Below are 19,674 nucleotides of genomic sequence, written 5' to 3'. Positions count from 1 at the left end.
AATCTATTTCTTGGTTTGCCTCTCTTTTTTTCCCCCTATGTTCATTTGTTTTGTTTCTTAAATTCCACATATAAGTGAAATCATATGGTATTTTTCTCTGACTTATTTCGCTCCAGTTTCTTTAACTAATTTCTCAGCCCAATGTAGGGATCAAACTCACAACCTTGAGATCAAGAGTCATATGCTCCACCGACAGAGCCAACCAGGTGCCCCTAAACTTCCATTTTTAAAATTAGAGCAATCAAGAGCCAAGGGATTTGAAGTGGCTGGAGCCTTATTATCACAGTGTTGTAATGAGTCTCTGGAGAAGCCCCACAACTTCTCTCCAGAGAGGGGAAAACTTCTCTCAGTGGATCCGTAGTTGGGACTCCAAGTTTCAAAATTCCATAGAAACTGGGAAACAATCCACCTACACCAGGTCTGTACTAGATGCACACAGAGCCACAAAGTCTCCCCAGAATGGCTTCTACCAAGTCCTTGGAATACCTAGGGATATTACTCCAGAATGTAGATGAAGAATAATCCAGCAGGCTCCTGGGATTGCCTATGGTTGAGCTAAATGAATCTCATTACCCACAGTTACACCGTTAGCTCAGGAAGAGAGAACAAGAAAAGAGACACCAAGGCCATTTCCATAAGATGATTCACTTGCTCCATCACCCACAGAACCCAACACCAAGGGTCAGAGTCCTCTCACCTAAGAATTTAATGTGTTTTTTTTTTAAAGATTTTATTTGTTTATTTGCTAGAGAGAGAGAGAGAGAGAGGGAGTGACAGTACAAGCAGGGGGAGCAGCAGGCAGAGGGAGAAGCAGGCTCCCCACTGACCAAGGAGCCCGATGTGGGACTTGATCCCAGGACCCTGGGATCATGACCTGAGCCGAAGGCAGACGCTTAACCGACTGAGCCACCCAGGTGTCCCTAAGAATTTAATGTTTTGATGAGGCTAGAAAGGTAAGAAGCTCCTGAGAACCTGGGCACCCCCTCCAGTTGTGTGACCAGGAAAATCTAAGAATAGCTGCTTCTCAGCCCTGAGGTAACTTGGGGTCCGTTTAAGGTAGCTGAGTTGTTGGAATGAGGAGCATGGGGCTAGTCAAAGAGGATACAACATGACCATGCTAAATAATAATAGTTAACACTTACTGAGCACTTACTATGTGACATTCCAAGCACTTTACATATGTCATCTCTAATCCTATGAGCTAGGTGCTGTTATTATGATACCCAATCCATGCAGGAATCTGAGGCACAGAGACTAATAAGGCACTTGCTTCCAAAGTTCCATAGCTAGTTAATAGAAGAGTCAGGATTTAAATCCAGCTCAGAATCTGGAACCTGTACTCCTAGGTGTTACGTGCATGGAACTCTGGAAACTATCCAGTAGCCTGAATATAATCAGTATGGCTCTGAATATAGTGGGCACCAACTAATGTTTTGCATGAATGACTTTTTACTGTCAGGGCATTTTGCCAGGGCAATGTCATGAAGATTATTTCCCTTGGAAAATCCCGTGCTTTTGTGAGTGCCAGTTTAGTATGAATTCTTCATTCCCAGAAGAGTAAAGAGCTGGGCTCCGTGAACTCCAGGGCACCTCCCTGCCTTTTGCTCAGTGTTCTCGTGGAACTGTTCAGGATGAGATGCAAGACACAGGCTGATCCACAGAGGGAACCTGTGGACCCCAGCAGGTCTTCTGAGGCAGAACCTAATCTGCATCCCTGCCTGGTGCCTTCCCACTCTTTTCAGGGCAGCTGGACACCATCCTGCTAACTCCATTCAGTCATATCAGTTGCAGCTGCCTCCAGGTCTGTTTGAAGAAGCATTCCACAGCCTCCTCTCCCCAATCAAAGGAGGAGCTCTCTCACCCCCATACATGGCCTCCGCCTTGCTAGACAGAGAGCATCTCTGGAGCTCTTAAAGACAACCAAGGCAGAGCAGCTGCTGGTCTCCTACAGAAGGACGTCCCTTGTCATATCTAACCTAAATATTTCCTGACACATTCCTGAACACTTCTGCTCTCCATGAGGAAAAACAACAGAGGGTATCAACTGCCTGCTTATAATTTACACAGTCACTAGTCCCTTCCCATGACTGACTCCCTCTTTCTTCTTCTATCATTTCTTTTTTTTTAAATTTTATTTTATTATGTTATGTTAGTCACCATACAGTGCATCATTAGTTTTAATGTAGTGTTCCATGATTCATTGTTTTCGTATAACACCCAGTGCTCCATGCAGTACGTGCCATCCTTAATACCCATCACCAGGCTAACCCATCCTCCCACCCCCCTCCCCTCTAAAACCCTCAGTTTGTTTCTCAGAGTCCATAGTCTCTCATGGTTCATCTCTCCCTCTGATATCCCCTCCATGCTATTCCTTATGTTCCACAAATAAGTGAAACCATATGATAATTGACTTTCTCTGCTTGACTTATTTCACTTAGCATAATCTCCTCCAGTCCTGTCCATGTTGATGTAAAAGTTGGGTATTCATCCTTTCTGATGGCTGAGTAATATTCCACTGTATATATGAACCACATCTTCTTTATCCACTCATCTGTTGAAGGGCATCTCGGCTCCTTCCAGTTTGGCTATTGCTTCTGTAGTATTCCTAGATGTCTCTTGTAATTGTATAGATAGACCTGATTTTTCCAACTTTTTATTATGAAAATGTTCAAATGTAGAAAAAAGCATAAAGAATAGTACAATGAGCACCAAAACCCAACCACTTGATCCAATTTTTTAATCTCTTAGTAAGCATCTATGTTTCTACGGATAGATAAAATGTTTAAGCATAGGAAGGAATTTCGAATATTCACAAAAAACCTAACTAATGATTATACTCAATGGTGAAATATTAAAATAATTTTAACTTTGAAATCAGAAAAATATAAGCTCCATATTCATTAATTTGATCTTGGTTAGAAATTATAACTGAAGACAAAAGCCTTAGTTAACAATTTAATGAGGTGACTTGAAAGAAAGGGAGACCATTGACATAGATGCTTTAAGAAAACAAAGCCCTAGGGGCGCCTGGGTGGCTCAGTCGGTTAAGCGTCTGCCTTCTGCTCAGGTCATGATCCCAGGGTCCTGGGATCAAGCCCCGCATCGGGCTCCCTGCTCCGCGGGAAGCCTGCTTCTCCCTCTCCCACGTCCCCTGCTTGTGTTCAGTTTGTTCTCTATAGTTAAGAGTCTGTTTCTTGGTGTGCCCCTCTCTCTCTCTTCCTTTCCCCTTTTGCTCATTTGTTTTGTTTCTCAAATTCCACATATGAATGAAATTATATGGTATTTGTCTTTCTCTGACTTATTTCACTTAACATAATACTCTCTACCTCCATCCATGTTGTTGCAAATGGCAAGACTTCATTCTTTTTGTGGCTGAGTAATATTCCACTACACACACACACACACACACACACACCATAATTTGGCTACTGTGGATAATGCTGCTATAAACATTGGGGTGGATGTATCCCTTTGAATTAGTATTCTTATATTAAATACCGAGTAATGTGATTGCTGGATCGAAGGGTAGTTCTATTTTTAACTTTTTGAGGAACCTCCATACTATTTTCAGAGTGGTTGCACCAGTTTGCATTCCCACCAACAGTGCAAAAGTGTTCCCCTTTCTCCACATCCTCACCAACACCTGTTGTTCTTGTGTTGTTGATTTTACCATTCTGACAGGTGTGAGGTGATATCTCATGGTAGCTTTGATTTGTAGTTCTCTAATGATGAGTGATGTTGAGCATCTTTTCATCATACTATTTTCTCTACTTTTGTGTATGACAAAATGTTTCTATTGTAAAAGGTTTTACAAGAAAAAGAAGCTTAAGTTAAATATAAAAGCACTACTAATGGTTTCTAAAGCCAAACACAACATACAATTTTGTTTATACTCCAAGGATATATATGTTTCAAAGTTTCAGGACTTACACTATCTGATTTTAAGACTTATTATAAAGCAACAGTAACTAATGCAGTTTGTCATTGGCAGAAAGATAGACATATAATTCAAAGGAACAGGATAGAGCCTAGAAATACACTCACCTCTATATGGCCCATTGATTTTCCACAAAGATGCCAAGGTAATTCGGTGTGGGAAGAATAGTTTTTTTAACAGTGTTGGAACAATTGGATATAAGTATTTTTTAAATGATCCTCAATCATTACCTTATACCAAACAAAAGTATTAACTTAAAATAGATTATAGATCTAAACATAAAAGCTTAAACCATAACATTTCTGAAAGAAAATGTAGGAGACAATCTTTGTGATCTTAGGTTAGGCAAAGATTTCTTGGATAGAACCTGAAAAATATGAGCCATAATAGAAAAAATTGTAAGTCAGACTTCATCAAAATTTAAAACTTCTGCTTTTTCAGTATATATAAAGAGCTCTTAAAGCTCAATAATAAAAAGACAACTCAATATGTAAAATGGGCAAACAATAAGGATAGACATTTAACATACAAAAAGTTACAGACGGCAAATAAGTCATCAAAGAAATACTCATTAAAAACCACAATGAGGGCATCTGGGTGGCTCAGTGAGTTAAGCATCTGCCTTCAGCTCAGGTCATGATCCCAGGGTCCTGGGATCGAGCCCCGCATCGGGCTCCCTGCTCTGAGGGAAGCCTGCTTCTCCCTCTGACCATCCCCCCTCTCGTGCTCTCTCTCCCTCTCTCTCAAATAAATAAATAAAATCTTTTATTTTATTTTTATTTTTTTAATAAAATCTTTTTAAAAATAAAAAATAAAATAAAACCACAATAAGATATCACCACAACTCACTAGAACAGCTAAAATGGAAAAGACATACAATAGCAAGAGTTGATGAAGATATGAAGAACTGGAAATATCACACATTACTGGTGTATAACACCAGTGAGAACACTGTCAGTGTCTCCTAAAGTTAAACATACACTTACCATACCATCCAGCAATTCCAACCCTAGGTATTACCCAAGAGAAACAAAAAAAAATGTCTACCAACAGACTTGTACTTGAATGCTCATAGTCATTTTATTCACAGTAGCCAAAAACTAGAAACAATGTAAATTTCCATCCACAGGTAAATAGGTGCACAAATTGTGGCATGTATATACCACAATGGAATACTATTTAACAATAAAACAGAATGAACTGCTGATACAACACAGATATAATCTCAAAAGCTTACAGTAAGCAAAAGAAGTAGAGGAGAGTACGTATTCTATGATTCTATTTATATGATATTCTAGAATAGGCAAAAGTAATCCACAGGGAAGAGAAACAGATCACTGGTTGCCTGGGCCCAGGGATGGACAGGTATGGGGTGGGGGCAGGGAGAGGAAAAGGGAGAAGCCATGGGATTGATGAAAAGGGGCCTGAGACAACTTTCCAGAGTGATGGAAATATCCTATGTATTGATTATCATGGTGGTTATGCAGCTGTATACATTTGTCAAAACTTATCAAACTGTATGCTTAAAATAGTTGGACTTTATTGAATGTAAATCATACCTCAGTAAAGTTTACTAAATAAAAAAGAATATGGGGGCGCCTGGGTGGCTCAGTTGTTAAGCATCTGCCTTCGGCTCAGGTCATGATCCCAGAGTCCTGGGATCGAGCCCCACATCGGGCTCCGCGCTCCGCGGGAAGCCTGCTTCTCCCTCTCCCACTCCCCCTGCTTGTGTTCCCTCTCTCGCTGTGTCTGTCTGTCAAATAAATAAATAAAGTCTTTAAAAAAATAAAAATAAAAATAAAAATAAAAAAGAATATGTAGGTTTATATAAGCATTGAATATCTCTAGAGTACACACCAAAAAAAAGTGCTAACTGCAGACGCCTCTGGAGAGTAGAACTGGGTGTCTGGGGGAAAACATGGTAGGAAGATTTATTTTTCATGCTAATCACTTTGGTAGGGAAAAAATGGGAATTGGCAATTCGAAGAAAAAGAAAAACAAAGTACCAATTAATGTATGAAAATATGCGCAAATTTACTAGTAATCCAAGAAGTATATATTAAAATAGTAGATATAGGGGCACCTGGGTGGCTCAGTTGGTTAAGCATCGGAGTCTTGGTTTCGGCTCAGGTCATGATCTCAGGGTCATGAGATTGAGCCCTATGTCGGTTCCGTGCTCAGCATGGATTCCCGCTCCCTCTGCTCCTCCCCCTATCATACACTGTCTCTCAAATAAATAAATAAAACCTTAAAAAAAAAAAAAAAAGTCTTTTAGAGGAGCACCTGGGTGGCTCAGTCGGTTAGGCGTCTGCCTTCGGCTCAGGTCATGATCCCAGGGTCCTGGGATCGAGCCCCACATTGGGCTCCCTGCTTGGCGGGAAGCCTGCTTCTCCCACTCCCCCTGCTTGTGTTCCTGCTCTGGCTATCTCTCTGTGAAATAAATAAATAAAATCTTAAAAAAAAAAAAAAAGATAAGGATTTTATCAGACAGAAGAGATTCATATGTCATTTCATGTAATAATGCTTTAATTAAAATATATATATACATTTATGATGTTAAAAAGAAAATATGTATATGTGTATACATATATATGTAAACTGTTGCTTGAAAATATCAGTTGCCAAATACGTGGATAGCATGATCCCATTTATGTTTAAAGAAACCATATTTTGGAGTTAAAAACATGAAAATCACCTATGTTAAGAGAAATATGCCAAGAGAGAAAAAGATAAAGTAAATGTGGTTACAATGTTAACATACGGAGGATCTGGGTGAAAGATATATGACAATCTTTTGTACTATCCTTACAACTTGTCTGTAAACTGGATATTATGTCAAAATAAAAAGCTACAAGAAAATAAAACTATGTCTCATTTCCAACAGTCTCAACTAAAAACAAAAGAAAACTGTCTTTTTTCTTTTAAGATTTATTTATTTATTTAAGTAAACTCTACACCCAGCGTGGGGCTCAACTCGCCCCAAGATCAAGAAGTGTCAGATGCTCTGAGCCAGCCAGGCACCTGGGAAACTGTCTTAATAGAGCTACAAAGCCCTTGTTTACACAAAAGAGATTTACATATTCCAGGTGGAATTAAAAGGCTCCGCATTTTCCCATTTGATTGCAATACACCTTTTCATGTATATTAAGTTCTCATACATAATGGAATCTATTTTGGATCCTCCATTCTATTCTACCAATCTACTTGCTATTTTTATGTCACTGTCATCCTGATTTGCTAGATAGCTTCAAAGTACATTGTAATACGTGGGAAGGCAACCACATCATTGCCAGTTTTTAATGTTTCCACAAAAGAAATATTCCTTGCCCACTCTGAGACACTCACCCTTTTATGTAAACCCTCAGTTTGTTTTATTCACATACACACACATTAGTACTCTAATTATAATTTCCTTTTGAAAGAATTAATTTCTTTAATATTAAGACTCCCCAAGAGCACAGTATGTCTTTCCATTAGTTCAGCTTTTGTATAAAATAATTTTCTTCACAAAGATGTCTCTTGTTTCAAACAGCATTTAATAGTCCTTGTTGTGAATACATTATTTTCCCATTTGCTTATTCCTTACTAACTCTAGTGATATTTTACTGAATCTCTTGGGTTTTATACAATCATATTACCAGCTTGAAGAAATGTGTTTATCTCTTCTTTTCCAATGTCTCAGCCGGCTATTTCATTTCACGAGACTATTTGCTAGAAAGCTTACAAGATAATATCGAATAATGTCCATAGCAAGCATCCTTATCTGGTTCCTAATTTTAATTGAAATCATATATCAATTAGCTTTACTGGTGTGTTTGGTAATTGGTTTTTGTTATATTTAAGAAATCTGCTCTATCCCTATTTTTACAGTTTTAAAATTAAGAACATTACTAAATTTTATCAAATGACTTCAGCATGTGTTGATATGATCATATTATTTTTTATTTAATTTGTTATTGTCATAGATTATGTTGGTAGATTTCCTGATATTGAACACACTTGTATTCCTGGAATAAACTTTTCCAGGTCATGATTTATCATCCTTTTGATAAAAACTAGATTTTATTTACTAATATTTAATTTAAGAATTTTCTTCCTATATTCTAAAGCAGGCTTGTTCTATATCCCTTTCTTCTATTTCTAGGTTTTATGTTGAAGTTATTTTGGCTTCATAAAAGGAATCGTGGAGATTTCTATCTTTTTTTATGACCTACAATAGTTTAAATAACATGGAAATTGTCTGGTCTTGAAATATCAGACAAGATATAGCTGTGAATCTAGCTGGCTCTTCTCCCTTTTTATTATTAAATCTTTAGTCACCTTTCTAGTCTCCAGTATTTAATTGGTCTGTTTAGGCTGCACATCTTGGTGTCCATTACTCATCATTAATATTGTGCTGTCATGATTTTATGTTTTTGCCAGAGCATTCCATGTAAACTCTTGTAATTCTTTTAAATTATCTTAAATTTATAGTTTTTTCTTATTTCTGATTCCTAGTCTTTTTTTTCCTTTTTTTTTTATTTTTATGTTAATCCCCATACATTACATCATTAGTTTTAGATGAAGTGTTCCATGATTCATTGTTTGTGCATAACACCCAGTGCTCCATGCAGAATGTGCCCTCCTCAATATCCACCACCAGGCTAACCCATCCTCCCACGCCCCTCCCGTCTAGAACCCTCAGTTTGTTTTTCAGAGTCCATCGTCTCTCATGGTTCGTCTACCCCTCCGATTTCCCCCGCTTCATTCTTCCCCTCCTGCTACCTTCTTCTTCTTCTTTTTTTTTTTCTTAACATATATTGCATTATTTGTTTCAGAGGTACAGATCTGAGATTCAGCAGTCTTACACAATTCACAGCGCTTACCAGAGCACATACCCTCCCCAGTGTCTATCACCCAGTCACCCCATCCCTCCCACCCCACCCCCCACTCCAGCAACCCTCAGTTTGTTTCCTGCAATTAAGATTCCTAGTCTTATATATGGATTAAAACAAAATACTTTTCAACCAGGTGAATACCACAATAAAAATGGGCAATGATCAAACATGGGTAATTTACAGAAAAAAGAAATACAAATGGTCAATAAACAAATTAAAAACATTTACTCTCACTGTCTATATGTGATGGCAACTCACTGGTGCCCAAACACACCCTGTTGTGGGAGAGACCACCTGCCCACAGTCCCCTAAATCCTCAGCAGATGTGTAAATAACGGGCCTTGGGAATAGTTGGAGCAGTGGATTCCTCCCGTCACCTCAAGGAACAGCCCTAATCGCCAGGGCCATTGCTCTTAGACTAAAGCTGGAGACCTGTTCTCTAAAGAATGGGTCACCTATGGATGATCTAGAAGGGGTTCCTAGGGAGGATACTGAGACCTGACAGAAAAGTAGTATCCTGTTTAGGTAACAGTTGAGTTCCAAAACACACAATAAAACATTAAGACAGCACAGAAGCAGCCCATTCAGAGGGTGAAATGTGCAGAAGGGTATCACCACCAGAATAAAAACATCTTCGCCTTGGCAAACATAATGTGTAGATCACAGGCCTGCCTAATTCACATCCTGTTACCCTAGCGAAAAATCTACCTCTTGACAAATACAGCCAACTAACAGAGAGCCAAAGTCTGGTCCTCTCATTCAGGGGATGGGCCTTTCAAGGAACTAGACCTACCCAACTAGGGAGAAAAATCCATACCAGCGACATTTGTTTAACAAAGACTTTATTCATAAATATAATTGGATACTTGAGTAACATCAAATATTCAAAAAAAATCAATAGTGTGAAGGAAGATGTACAAGATGAATAAATAAGCAACTAACATTGCAGAAATCTGAGATGATTAGGGAACTAAAATTTTTTTTAAAGATTTTATTCATTTATTTAACAGAAAGAGAGAGAGCACAAGAAGGGGGAGCTGCAGGCAGAGGGAGAGGGAGAAGCAGGCTCCCCACAGAGCAGGGAACCCATCACGGGGTTTGATCCCAGGACCCCAAGATCATGACCTGAGCTGAAGGCAGATGCTTAACCGACTGAGCCACTCAGGCACCCCAGGGAACTAAATTTATAAAAAATTTATACAATACTCAAAGTAACTGAGTAGATATGGTATGCATAAAAGCATACTGTCTGTGAGGAAAAAGAAGCAATCAGAGAACAAAAATGTCCTTGGACATTAAAAATATAAATGTCAAAAAATTGCATTGGACTGTCTGAATAATAAAATGAACATGAAGACTTAAACAGAAATCAGAATTAAATTTAATCTCCTATAATAGAGACTAGAAATTAAATAATTCAAAAATATAAAAATAAATTTAAGACACATGGGAGATGGATCCAGAAGTCAAATATCTGTCTAAAAGTAGTTCCAGGCACGCTTGGGTGGCACAGTCACCAACTCTTGGTTTCAGCTCGTGATCTCAGGGTTGTGGGATCAAGCCCTGCATTGGGCTCTGTGCAGAGTCTGCTTGGGATTCTCTTCCTCCCCCTCTGCCCCTCCCCCACCTCTCTTTCTCTCTAAAATAAATAAATAAATCTTTAAAAAAAACAAAGGTCATTCCAAACTGAGACAATGGCGGAAAAGAAATATTCAGAGAAATAGCTGAAGATTGTCCCAAATTTCATGAGTCTTCATTTTGAAGTTATTTAGGTTGAGGCAAACAAAATTAATTTTAAAAAGACTGACTCCTAGACTTAATGTAATGAAATTTCAGAATTCCAAGGGTAGAGAAAATCCTGAAAACTCCCAGAGAAGGAGAGGGAAAAACAAGTTACCTGAGAAACAAGGATATGAATGGCATCAAACTTCTCATCAACAACATTTAATGCTCAAAAACAATGGAACAATATTTTCAAGCTCTTATGGATAGGAAGAGGTTTGTGTATTTTTACTTATTTAATTATTTTTTTAATTTAAGAATTTTTTCTTAAAGATTGTATTTTTAAGTAATCTCTACACCCAATGTGGGGCTCAAATTTACAACCCAGAGATCTAAAGTTACACGTTCTACCAACTGAGCCAGCCAGGTGCCCCGATTAATTTTTAAATAATAATAATACTTTTACTTGACAAAAGAATGAAACTACATTGAAAATGTTCAGAGCATCCCTCCTGCCCTCCCCCGTTCGCCCCATTCTCCACTCACCTGCCTCCAAAGGTAATAACCATTTCTTTTTTTTAAATTGTTCTTATCACTCTTTTTTAAATTTTATTTTATTTTAATTCAGTTAATTAACATATAGTGTATTATTAGTTTCAGAGGTAGAGTTCAGTGATTCATCAGTTGCATATAACACCCAGTGCTCATCACATCAGCAGGGAGTCTGTTTCTGCCCTCCTTAATGTCCATCACCCAGTTAGCCCATCCCCCCACCCACCTCCCCTCCATCAACCCTCAGTTTGTTTCTTATGATTAAGAGTCTCTTATGGTTTGTCTCCCTCTCTGATTTCATCTTATTTTATCTTTCCCTCCCTTCTCCTATGATCTTCTGTTTTCTTTCTTAAATTCCACATATGAGTGAAATCATATGATAATTGTCTTTCTCTGATTGACTTATTTCACTTAGCATAATACCCTCTATTTCCATCCACACTATTGCAAATGGCAAGATTTCGGGGTTTTTTGATGGCTGAGTAATATTCCATTGTATACATATATACCACATCTTCTTTATCCATTCATCTGTTGATGGACATCTGGGCTCTTTCTATAGTTTGGCTATTGTGGACCTTGCCACTATAAACATTGGGGTGCTTTAAACATCAATCATCATGCCCCTTCAGATCACTACATTTGTATCTTTGGGGTAGTGCAAGTGCTGGGTCATAGGGTAGCTTTATTTTTAACTTTTTGAGGAATCTCCATACTGTTTTCCAGAATGTCTGTACCAGCTTGCATTCCCACCAACAGTGTAAGAGGGTTCCCCTTTCTCTGCATCCTCATCAACATTTGTTTTTTCCTGACTTGTTAATTTTAGCCATTCTGACTGGTGTGAGTTGGTATCTCATTGTGGTTTTGATTTGTATTTCCTTCATGACGAGGAATAATAATTTCTATTAGTTTCTTCTTTACTCTCAAAGTTAAGAAAATGGTTTTGAACTTAGATTTCTTTTTTTTTTTTTAAGATTTTATTTATTTATTTGAGAGAGCAAGTGAGAGAGAGAGCACAAGTGGGGGAGAGGGGCAGAGGGACAAGGATAAGCAGACTCCCGGCTGAGCAGGGACCCCTATGCGGGGCTCAATCCCAGGACCCCAGGATCATGACCTGAGCCAAAGACAGACGCTTAACCAACTGAGCCACCCAGGCACCCCTGAACTTAAGTTGTTTTTTTGTTTTTGTTTTTTGTTTTTGTCAGAGAGAGAGAGAGAGCACAAGCAGGGGGAGCATCAGGCAGAGGGAGAAGCAGGCTCCCCGCTGAGCAAGGAGCCTGACACAGGACTTGATCCCAGGACCCTGAGATCACGACCTGAGCCGAAGTAGACACTAAATCGACTGAACCACCCAGGCATCCCTGAAATTAGATTTCTAGACAACCCATATCAAGTCAAATAGATCAAGTTTGGGACAAATAAACGCATATGACACGCACAAGCACTCAGAGTAGAGAGTACCAATGGAGTTTTTGTAAAATAAAATGCTAGAGAAGGATTTCAGCAAAATGAAAAAGGAACCAAGAAAGAGGACACATAGGACACCAGATACACAGCAGCAGCTGAATGTGACCAATAAGAAGTTGAAAGAAACCAAAAAAAGTTGAGGGGGATTTGTTAGATCCAGAGGCAGATTCACTATGAAACTAATGAAAATAAGCCTCAGGGCTCCTCACACACTTCAGACCTTTCCAAGTCCAAGGGATGAGCTCTACCAGTTTCTATTTGTAATTTTGTATTTTCTTCTCTTGAAGATGACCCCCCAGATTGTATAAGATTCAAAACCTACAAAACTTGGATCCATCCTTGATTAGACCTTAGTATTTGGAAGATTTTTCTCTAAGCAACAAACATTTAATGACATGAATTACATTTCCTTCCTTGGATGGAATCAAACTATAATAATATTTATCCAATAAATAGAAAAATAATGTTTACTGATTTTCCCTTTCTAAAATTAGCCTACAGACAAGATACAAATATTTAATTGGAGTTATAGAACAGAATAGGAATGTTATAAATCTTGGCAATCAATATAAAATTACAATATAGCTAAAAATACTATGACAATAAGAATAGAGATTCAATTAAATTTTTTTTTTAATTACATGAACAAAAATGTAACTACCACCATCTGGAGCTGGAGGAATTAGGGAAAGTGGGAGGTGCTATAGAAGCAATAAATTCCTCATCTTTCAGAATATAGCCATAGGCACTGTCAAAAGATGATAAACCAAGAGAAAAGGCAGAAATATTACTAAAGACAGAAATATTAAATATATAATTAAGGAATATTAATTAAAGATAAAATAATAATCATGAGAATAATCCCAATCAGAAAGTATTTTTAGACGCTTGTGGTGAACTGAACTAGGGGAAGAGGAAAGAAAGTTTTTTACTTTTCATTTTATAACCTTCTATAATGTTTGAATTTTTTTATTTGTTCACTACTTCTATAATTTTTTAAACAAGTTTTTAAAATATGTGTGCAAAAAATATTTTTCTAATGTTGTTTATAATTGTGGGAACTGGAAACAATCTAAATACCTACAGAGAGATGAATAGGAAACCGACTGAAATAATTTAAATCGGTTTTATGTATTTACTGACATGGAAAGATCCCCACACTATATCAAGTTTTTTTATTTAAAAAAATCCAGGTGCTAAATAACATGTACATCATGACCCATTTTTTTAAAAATTTGTGGTGTGGGCACCTGGGTGGCTCAGTCAGTTAAGCGTCTGCCTTTGGCTCAGGTCTTGATCCGAGGGTCCTGGGATCAAGTCCCACATCAGGCTTCCTGCTCAGCAGGGAGTCTGTTTCTCCCTCTACACTTCCCCCCTGTTTGTGATCTCTCTCTCTCACTCTCTCTCTCAAATAAGTAATAAAAACTTTAGAAAACATTTCTGGTGTGTATGAATGTGTGTATGCACAAGATATTTATTGTAAAATGTGAATTAATTATTGCATCCAAGTGATAAGAATGCGGGTAATTTTTATTTTTCACTTTTTGCTTGGATTTTCTAAAATTTCCTATGAGGAATATAAATTATTTTGTAGTAGAAAAAAATCCAAAAATGTTCTCTTAATACATTTTTCCTTAATTCATTCCACATTTCTCCTTATTGCAAGAAGGTCACAAGATTCTTTTTGTAATTCTTTGCCCAACCGAATATTTATTTGAGTCAAAATCTGTTTGACATCACTGTCAAATCAAAGTGTTCAGGTACAAAGATGTCCTTCAACTCACAGTGGTAAGATGAACACAATTTCATAGCTAAAGGCAGATAAAACTAATATCATTTGCCCAGTACCTAGCACAACTGGGACATTAATTTCTGAGCCAAGGAGAGGAGAATCTAAATCATCACAACTGACAACAAAGCACAAGCTGAGTTTGTCCAGACATCGGTTCATTGTCTAGGATGCTTATTTCAAATCACTTTGGGAAGGCAAAGTTATTGCTGCTAAATTTCGTAACATCTGAAAAGCTGTAACTTTTCCAATCATAAAGAACAGACCTGCAAACCTTGATAAGGAAGTTTACATTGACTTCAACATTACAACAGATTTAACGTTAAGAAAACAAAGGCAAAAGCAATACAGTGCTTATGCTCTAGTGCAAGTTCCCATCCAAAGTGTTTTCATTATCTAGAAGCAAAGTGAGTGGGCCACAAAGCATTTTCCCCTGATTTGGGACATTTTACTTCTAAGTAAAGGCTGCTGTACACTTCATAATTTTTATAAAGTGACAAGAAGACACTTCAAAGGTAACCACAATACATTTCCATCCAATCTCACTGGTATTTTTTGGCCTTGACCTGTCTAATCTTAATCAGATTTATCTGAGAACCACAGTAATTCAGAAAATCAAAATAGGGTTTACCCCAAACTGAAAAATTCTCCAAAAGGCAGTGTAGGAATAATAATAATGGTAACATTTCCTGAGCTTTTCCAGTGTGCCAGGCAATATATTAAGTACTGTTTAAGTGTTGGTTAAGCACTTAAGCACTTAATTAAGTAATGAAATCAGTACTTAAGTGCTGATTCGGTACTATATTACATATTCTTTTCATTCAATACTCGCAAAACCTTATGAAGTAGCAATTATTATTATCTATGTGCAGCAGATTATATTTTCTAAATATGGCTACAACCATATCTCCCATCTTTTCTACAGTGTAATCTTGCCAATTTTCCCATCAACAGTTTGGGCCCTAGGTACCCTCTCTTGGAACCAGGGCAGGATTTGAACTATTGAGTATGGCAGAATTAGGTCATATAACTTCCAAGGCTAGGTCAGCAAAGGCTTTGCAACTTCCATCAGGCTCTTTGGGGATGTTTGTTCTGGGGGAAACCAGACACAACTTAAGAAATCCTACTCCAGGTAGGCCATCGTGCTATGCTGGTGAGGCCATGGGTAGGTTTTCCTAATCAATAGTGCCAGCCTTCAGGCGCCTGGGTGGCTCAGTTGGTTAAGCGACTGCCTTCCGCTCAGGTCATGGTCCCGGAGTCCTGGGATCGAGTCCCGCCTCGGGCTCCCGGCTCAGCAGGGAGCCTGCTTCTCCCTCTGACCCTCTCCCCTCTCATGCTGTTTCTCTCTCTCTCTCAAATAAATAAATAAATAAAATCTTTAAAAAAAAAAAAATAGTGCCAGCCTTCATTGCCAGCCATGGGAGGGGGCCATCTCGGATGTCCAGCCTCATGGAGCCTTCAGATGACTGCAGTTTCAGTTGGTATCTGACTGCAAATGCATGAGAGACCCTCGAAGTGAGAATTTCCCAACCATGCCCTTTCTGACATCCTGACCCATGTTTTACCCCACTAAGTTTAGGGTGGTTTGCTATATATAGCAACTGTAACCAGAACACCCCATTTGCAAATGAGGAAATTGAGGCTTACAGAGTGATTTAACTCCAGGTCTTAACCATCATTTTATCCTGCTGCCAAATGTCAGAATAATAAATTTTGTACTATGCAGAAGATAACCTTCTCAAGTCACATGTTTATTTCAACATACCCAGCAGGAGAACACACTGTGGAAGGAAAACTGGGACTTCATTGAAGTGAAAGCAGTCTATTTTCCTATGTTTTTTCATTAAGTGGTTTTCTCTGTTCCATCTATCGATCTGTTAACCAAAATTGAAAACCTCTTATAAATTGTGATGTTACAGCAAGGTAGAATGCCCCAACCTACAGCAGGCAAGTGTCCTAATAAGAGATATTCCCAGGAGGCGACTTAACATTTCTCTCTCTCTAAAATTACTTCTAGCAGGCTGTTGACATTTCAGAGGTCAACTCTTTCAGAATGTTCTCAAAGCATGAAGTACATGACTAATATCTTGGAGAATTTTAGAGATAAACACAAAACAAATTTTATAGAAGTTGGTTTGAAAAATAGAATTTATGCAAAACATAACTGAGCAATGAGTGACATCCTAAGTCTCTGTGGAGTTTTTAAAATCTTGTGTGAAAGACCTACCTTTCACACATGATTTTAAGTACTTTATAGTAAAGTAGTCCTGGTAAGAGCTGAATCTTTGAAGGTGTTTACTATGATGCAATTCAGTTTTGTTCTTCTAAGAAGATATAACTGTGGTCTATGATCACAACAAAAGATACTAGATGTGGGGCACCTGGGTGGCTCAGTCGTTAAGCGTCTCCCTTCAGCTCAGGTCATGATCCTAGTGTCCTAGGATCGAGCCCCATGTCGGGCTCCCTGTTCAGCGGGAAGCCTGCTTCTCCCTCTCCACTCCCCCTACTTGTATTCCCTCTCTCTCACTGTCTCTCTCTCTGTCAAATAAATAAATAAAATTTAAAAAGAGAGAGAGAGATACTAGATGTGTTTGCCAGTCCACATCCATCCCCCATTCTTTGGGAAGCTGTGATCATGTCTTTATTTTATTCCTCTTGACCTCCTTCCCCCAGTTAATCTATCCAGGATAGACAACAGATGCTCTCGCCTGAGAATTTGAAATTGGGATTCATTGATTCTAGTTATTCCGTGCTATTCACTTCATTACATGGATTGAAAACTCAGAGAATGAGGCTGCCATTGGGGGCAGCCATGTTTGCTGAGATACAGCCAAGGCAGCGAAAACCAGTTCACATACAGGAAAGAAAAAGCAGATGCTGAGACAATGGACCAGGAAATCAATGGAGAGAGGGAGAGAGAAAGACAGAGAGAGAGAGACAGAGATGTAGAGACAGAGAGGAAAAAAGCAGAAAGGCAAGCCGGCTTTTTATACCCCTAGAGTCCAATTTTTAGGCCTTTTGTGAAACTAAGTTCACCTCTTTCCCTTGAGATCCAGAAGCTATCTGGTACCTTGTGGTAGCCAGCCTCCAGATGGCCCCCAGTGCTTCTTGCCTCTGGTATCCATGCCCTTGTGCAGTGCCCTACCATACTGAATAGGGCTTGCCCTTGTAATTAATAGAATATTGCAGAAGTGATGATATATAACTTTCAAGGCTAGGTCATGAAAGTCATTACAACTCCTGCCTTGCTCTCTCTTGGACTACTCACACTGAGTAAGTAGTTGCTCTGAGCCTTCCCTGAAGAGGAACTGAGGCTACTTGCCAACATCCAACACCATCTTGCCAGGCATGTGAGTGAGCCTTCTTGGAAGCACATCCTCCAGCCCCAGTCAGGCTTCCAGATGATGGTAGCCACAGCCAACATCTTGACTGCAACCTCATAAAACACCCTGACCCAGAACCATCCAGTTAAGCCACTCCTGAATTTCTGACTACAGAAACTGTGAGATGTATTTGTTTGAAGATACTAAGTTTTGGGTTGTTATGCAGCAATAGGTGACTAATATATAGTCTTTGAATAATCTTTTGGCTTAGATTAGTTTATAATAGATTATTATTAGTTGTGTAATAGGATGTCCAGTGTAATCTTTCCTATGGTCTCAGAATTGTGGGGGATGGGCACCTGGGTGACTCAGTCGCTTAAGCGACTGCCTTCGGCTCAGGTCATGATCCTGGAGTCCCGGGATCGAGTCCCGCATCGGGCTCCCTGCTCAGCGGGGAGTCTGCCTCTCCCTCTGACCCTCCTCCCTCTCGTGCCCTCTGTCTCTCATTCTCTCTCACAAATAAATAAATAAAATCTTTAAAAAAAAAAATTGTGGGGGAAAAAAAAAAAGCTGACTACAAAATTTCCTAAATATCCCATATTCTAAGTTCAAGAAGCCAGTAATAGGGCCCCTTCAGCTTTCTCCTGGGGCTTACTGGAATGCACAAGAGCAGACCAGTCTCACCAGTCTCACCACCAACCATCACCCCAGCCACACACATGCACACATACACAGGTCTATACAGGAAAGTACTGAGAAAGAACAGATTGCAGGTCTTTGGAGGGGGGTAAAAGCTCTCACTGAAACCATTTGAGAGATGCCTTAGAGAATGCGTTTTATTCTTTTTTATTTTTTGTCAGTTCTGCTCAGGCAATGAACTTGCTTATATGCCCTGTGTTTAACAGAAATGAGATTTGAAAGAGATGACAAAGCTGAGTGGTGGGGGTGGTGTGCAGCCATGGGGCATCCTGCACACTCACTGTTTGATGGGAAAGGATATATTTCTCAGGCTTCAAACAGACAAAAAGAGAGTGGGATCCTACCCAGGAGAATGGCAACTAGAAAAGGGGACCACAGCAAAAGACCACACATACACACACACACACACACAGGAAAACAGCCGTCACCCTTTATCTCCAGAAACCCAGGATTTTCTCATGGTTTTTTCAAGTCTTTGTAATTTCCCTCTCTGGTTCCTCTGTTATTAATCTTGAGGGACGGAGACTGTAGTTGTGTTACTTCATCATCTTGGCAGGAACTAAACCAACCTAGAATCTTATATGCAGACAAATTATCAATCTAGTCTCAGGGAAAGGTATTTTCACACAAATTCTCAAAAAAAGTTCCATTTCATGTACTCAAGAAGCTATTGGATGATAAGCTCCAAGAAACATGAAGTCATGGGAGACAGGGATCAGATTTAGTGAATCCACAGGGTAATAGGTGGGGGAGATCCTCAGGTGATGGTGATAGGTATAAACCAGATATAGAGGGATAGGCAATCAGTTGAGATTGAAACAGGTCATAAGGCTCTGGGAGGGACTTATTCAAGATAATGAATCTGATAAAGGAAGTACGGGAAATGACTGTAAATAACATATGCAACAATAATGTAAACACCAAATATTAATTGAACTAAAATTACAATATAACTATATGGAAGGGCGGGGGATGGGAGGAGCACATATGTGTGGTGGGGTAGGGGAAAGAAAGAGTGAAATTCTCATCTTCCATAATAGGAAGTCAACAGATAATGTGTAACACCAAAACCCAAGAAGTAGCATACAAGCATATTATTTGGAGACATGGAGGCAAATTCTTTTTTTAAAAAAGATTTTATTTATTTATTTGACAGAGAGAGACACAGCGAGAAAGGGAACACGAGTAGGGGGAGTGGGACCGGGAGAAGCAGGCTTCCTGCCAAGCAGGGAGCCCGATGCGGGACTCGATCCCAGGACCCTGGGATCATGACCTGAGCCGAAGGCAGACGCTTAACCAACTGAGCCA

The 19,674-nt window shown here is 39.0% G+C and overlaps 1 pseudogene; it reads left to right on the top strand.

Annotated features, from left to right (window-relative positions):
* LOC118003499 overlaps positions 1-19,674 on the top strand; it is a 30,017-nt pseudogene that overhangs the window by 9,520 nt on the left and 823 nt on the right.

Source organism: Mirounga leonina, unplaced genomic scaffold (genome assembly GCF_011800145.1).
Source record: "Mirounga leonina isolate KUSES-001 unplaced genomic scaffold, KU_Mleo_1.0 Mir_91, whole genome shotgun sequence".
Taxonomy (NCBI): domain Eukaryota; kingdom Metazoa; phylum Chordata; class Mammalia; order Carnivora; family Phocidae; genus Mirounga; species Mirounga leonina.
Note: the sequence above shows the minus strand (reverse complement) of the source record. Positions and strands in the feature narration are given on the sequence as shown.